Source organism: Agrilus planipennis, unplaced genomic scaffold (genome assembly GCF_000699045.2).
Source record: "Agrilus planipennis isolate EAB-ADULT unplaced genomic scaffold, Apla_2.0 scaffold22, whole genome shotgun sequence".
Taxonomy (NCBI): domain Eukaryota; kingdom Metazoa; phylum Arthropoda; class Insecta; order Coleoptera; family Buprestidae; genus Agrilus; species Agrilus planipennis.
In genome coordinates, this window is record NW_020438874.1 from 1,553,035 (window position 1) to 1,558,171 (window position 5,137).

At 33.2% G+C, this 5,137-nt stretch overlaps 1 long non-coding RNA gene across 1 annotated transcript in view; it reads right to left on the minus strand.

Moving 5' to 3' along the window:
• Window positions 1–4,497, minus strand: part of LOC108732917 — a 23,838-nt gene extending 19,341 nt beyond the window's left edge. The window contains exon 1 of the long non-coding RNA XR_001937164.1: window positions 4,415–4,497. This is a non-coding gene — a long non-coding RNA (uncharacterized LOC108732917). The remainder of the gene's footprint in view (window positions 1–4,414) is intronic.
• Between the last annotated feature and the right edge of the window lie 640 nt (window positions 4,498–5,137).

A 5,137-nucleotide genomic window follows, 5' to 3' on the forward strand; every position in this document is an offset into this window, starting at 1 on the left:
TATCACTGTCACCAACATCAACAGTTAGTTCTTCTGTTTGTATGTCTATTACTTGCTCACTGATCCCTATTTTTAAATATTTAATCTACGCCCCTGATAGAAAAACTGATGAATGAGGGCTGCAATCTTTATACCTAAAACTGCCTACTTTTGCTAGCGCGCATCCACGTCATTTTAAAATTTTCGCCAGCTTCCAGCGTCAGGTCTGTACACATATATTACAAACAGACAGGGGTGGGAACCACAATAGTAATTGAAGATCAAAGTGACTTCTCGTTTGCAATTAATGGGGTAGTAATAGAGCTTTTTTAGATGTTTATCTGTTTTTTTACAAAATACCTTCACCAAAAATCTAATTTTTCAATAAAAGCGAAACAGGTGAAAAGGTTTTACATAAATGAAAATTTGTACAAAATTAATTCGGCGCAATATAAATTTAAAAAAGGGCGTTATGAAAATCAATAAGAAATAGGCGAAGTAGATTGATGGCCACCTTCTCACACATGAAGGGCTAGTCAGAGGCATATGCGAACCAGAAACAGGAGTTGAAAGAGGTAGACTCGATTACTGTTCACAAATAGTTAAAGAGACAAGATATAAGAAAACCGTATGATGATGATGATGGTGAAACATAATCTAATCATTTTACTTAAGAGTTGTACATCTAGCATTATTTTTGAACACTTTAATTGCAATTTGAAAAAGCAATTTGGAGAAAAATAATTAGGTCCCCTTCCCTCAAGATAGAACCTCGACTGTTGGTTTTGGAAGAATCAACAACTAACAGTTTTCAGTTGTCGCATTCGTATATTAAAATGTATTCCCGTTTGACCTACATAAGGCTTTAGAGCGAAGCCCTAATAGTTTTCTCGCAAGATGGAGGAGTCAGAGTTTGTTAAAACAATCGTTATGGGTTTTGATTTATTAAGTAATAAATAAATTTATTAAGAGCTAAAAATAGCGTACGGAATGCATTTGTTAGACGTTTGTCAGTTTTTATTTTGCAAAATACGTTGACCAAAGTCTATAACTAATATTTGTCGAATAATTTCGCCTCTATCGGTTGTTTCACGACACCACAAAGCCTTTTTTGTTGATCTTATGGTATAATAAAGATGATACAGATATTTATTTTATGTTCAAATCCATTCAGCGTGTGCCGCGTTTATTTAACCGCTACTTTTTACCTACGCGCTATTCTATTCAGTTGACCTAGTCTGACGACGTGGTAAAAAGGTATATATATTGAAAAAGGGCTACGGTGGTCACAGAAAATACACGTTATCGAACTCTGACTGGTCAAAGAGTTCAAAGAAGGCAATCGATTGTTGTTCGTTTATATATAACATGTCCGCAAAGTTCGCAAAAAGTGACATCGACCAGTGGGGTATCAACGGAGTACGAAATGATCAAAGGGACCTCTTTACAAAAGAACAGCACATGTACACGTGTTTGAGGTCACGCCGCGAGAGTACAGAATACCTTTTGCTGTTGAGGATTTTATCACTGACTACATCATCAACGTGTACTTTAATAATGGCTGCGTTTTGCTTACTTTTTTATTAACTAACTCAATAAATAATAAATGATGAATAAAAATCAATTTACGTTATTAATAATGATTTATCATTCGCTATTAGAAAATACCAAATCACAAAAGTTTTGTGTATAAAATTGCACTATGCTTTACAATACTATATTATTGAGAGCTATTGAATATTAATTGAAAATACTTTCGGTATTAGTCAAATAGCTTATTAACATCAGGTTTGGAAAACAAAAGTGCAAAGTTGAACATTTTACTTAGACAACACAAACATTTTAATTAATGTAATGATTGAGTTAATCAGTTAATAGATAACTTATTGATAACACAAGAAAGCTTTGTATAGTCAAGGGTAAAATGACACCTTTTCCCCACCAATCTTACCCTACCAATCTACCCTCTCTTCCGAACAAACATTAACCTATAGGAGAACTCTATTAACTTACCCTACTTTACCTTCTGAACCTAATTTGCCTATACCTTTCCTATCAATACCTGCCCAACCACCCAATCCTCCCAATTCGCTTCCCTAACTTTATATGCCCATTTATCGAAGTTCCAATAAAATTGATTTTGGAATGTTCAGTAAGCTATAACTGTTTTACATTTTGAGATTTTATCAATGCCTTTTGCTTATCGATCCGTATAATTCAAATTAAATTTGGTCTAAATTGAGAAACTAGTAATGACTACCTCTTCTTATAGCTTGTTTTATTAACCTTTTCATTTTTTTTGTTAAGTTATGAGTTGTTCAGTTTTTCAGGTTTCATATTTGCAAAATTTTCCTATTAAGTGGCAAACGAAGGAATATAACTTGCCCCTGCTTTTTTTTACTGAAAATAATTCTTCAGTTAACTTACGAGATTCCTGATGCTAAATTTACGTTATAGGATTTGACGAATTTCCTATTTACTTAAAATCGCGCTGCTTTTGCGATAGGTAACTTGAAAAAGTCAATCACTTGTCAACGAAGTGACGACTCTACATTCATTAAAATGTATTTTTAACTTGTTCGAGATACAAAGACAAAAATAATTGCATATTTGCATTAAATTATTCTGTCTAGATTTCTTCTACTGTCACCCTATTGTCGTTTGCTTTCTTTAGATTGTTTTTTTGTTTCGCTTCTACTATTAAAAAAAGCGCGCCCACACTGATCGACGAGTTGTCTCTTTCATATCTAATTTGTACACGAATAGGGTGTGTAACTGACGTTGAATTCTAAAGAGAAAAGTGAAAATAACGCCAGTAATAAGAAGCAAAAGCAGAAATTAAGGGAAAACTGAATTGAAAACAATTTTTAGGTATACAGAAGCTTTGAGCTTTATTACGAACAGAAAAGGAAAGTTAATAAGGTAAAGAATATGCCCTAAAATATCGTATTACGGAAAACGGCTACAAAAATCTAATTTTTCAACAAAAGCGGAAAAGGTGAAAAGGTTTTAGATAAATGAAAATTTGTACAAAATTATTTCGGTACCATTTAAGGCAAAGTATTTAAAACAGGGCGTTGTGAAAATCAATAAGAATAGGCGAGATAGATTGGAGGGACACCTCATTACACATGAAGGGGTTGCTAGAGACATATCTGAAGTAGAAACAACCTCTCTCACCGGTAGACTAGATTACTGTTCACAAGTCGAGTTGATGGAGTTTCGAGAAATGCAAGTATTGGCTGATTGAAGATGGAAAAAGACCATCGGGACACAATCTAATCATTTTATTTGTGAGTTGTTTACCTAGCGTTATTTTTGCAAACTTTAATTACAATTTGATAAAGTAATTTGGAGAAAAATAATTATAAGCCCTCGCAAGATGAAATTTCGGCTGCTGGTTTTGGAAGAATGCACAACAACAACATTTAAGTTGTAGCATTCCTACATTCAAACGTCTTCTCGTTTGACCTACATATACCGTTGGGAATAGCCGACCAAGATTTTTNGTATCTGAGATTAAAAACGTCTAAATGAGGAAAAAATGAGTCTAAATAGTTCATTTGAGGATAAAATGAGTCCCAATTTTTCGACTCGGGATAAGGGAGGGTAATAACAAACTTAAACTCTAAACATTAGGGATTACAGAAACTCGCGAATTTGTTTTTCAGAAGAACTTGGTACCATCTTAATACAAAGGCTAAATTAAAGTTCTATTTTTGGATGTAATAATTATTATAATCTTAGTTGAGGGAGGAACATCATATTGGAGTGTAAGTGTTATTTGTCGAGAAATTTCGCGTTGTTGGTTATTAGTTTTTCAGACATTTCTTCTGACGAAATAGGAAATTTTCCGCGAAGCCGAAGCTGTTGCCGCGAAAATTGCAGAGGTTTTGTAGTCAGAAGTCTTTTGGGAATATAAACAGGTAAGAAAGAGCGCTTGGAAAACAAAACAAAAGACGCTGCGAAAAGTTTAAGACGAACAGCACTCTTCAATATAACCTCCTTCTTTCCGGCGCCTTCCGAATAAAATGCGCCGTTATCTGGAATAACTTTCGCCGTCGTTTTCCAAAGCAAAGATAAACAAGTTGGAAATTGGAGCAGCAAATTCGTCTGCTCCTGAAGTGGATGCAGAATTTTTCCCGTTCATAATTGAATTTGACTGCTTTCGGGCCCCACTTTTAAATAGAATGCATCTTTACAAAAATTGTACTTTCTATTACACAATACTGCTTGTTCTTCTTCCTGTTCGACTCGATTTCCATAAAGTAATTAACTCGTCAAGTTAAAATTAGTTCGGAACTCTTACCATTCTTGCTTCATAATTTAGAATACTTTTATAGGTACTTATCTGCATAAACTTTTCATGATAAAGCAAAAAAGTGCCTCTAGTATCAAGCCATTAACATTTTACCGTTTAAAACGTTTAGCTTACGTTTTGAGGAAGATTATATATTAAAACTGTGGTTTAGGAAGATACGCAAGCTTCTATGGAATTTCCAGGACTGTTTTCCCATTTTCCGGCCTCATACTCAATAGTGACGTAACTGGTGACGAAGATGAAGTTGGCAGAATCCTTAATTATCTTTACTGTTCAATAGCGAATAAGAACATCCAAAGATCATCATCAATCTATTATTATCATTGAATCTGAAACAATCAATAAAATTTACAATAAATTTCAGAAAATTCGAGGTACTTATTGAAGAGCAAAATTACCATTTTACGGTCTCAAGTCTAAACGTTTGAACCATCCTTGTCGCTGAAGATCCTCTCTCATGTTTAAGGGAGCATCTGAAACAAATAACACAATAATATTTAAAAGACAATAAATAAATAACAATGCAGATGAATACAATTTTAATTAAGAACATTATTATTATTTAAAAAGCAACAGTGTATAAAAAGAAAAGGTTTATTGTTAGGGACGCCTCCTGCACAGCTATTTTGAAATCCTTAAACGTTCAAAATGTTCAATAAATTTTACTAATCACTGATTATATCTAGTGAAAATGTGTTAAAAAGATGTCAGGAAATAAATAAAATGTTTTAAATTAATACATTTTATTGTGAACTTTTACTTTTAACTGAAAAAAAACAAAAAAGTTTAAATTAATATCCAATTGATTATTTCGCGAAAAATATCAGAAAATAGTAA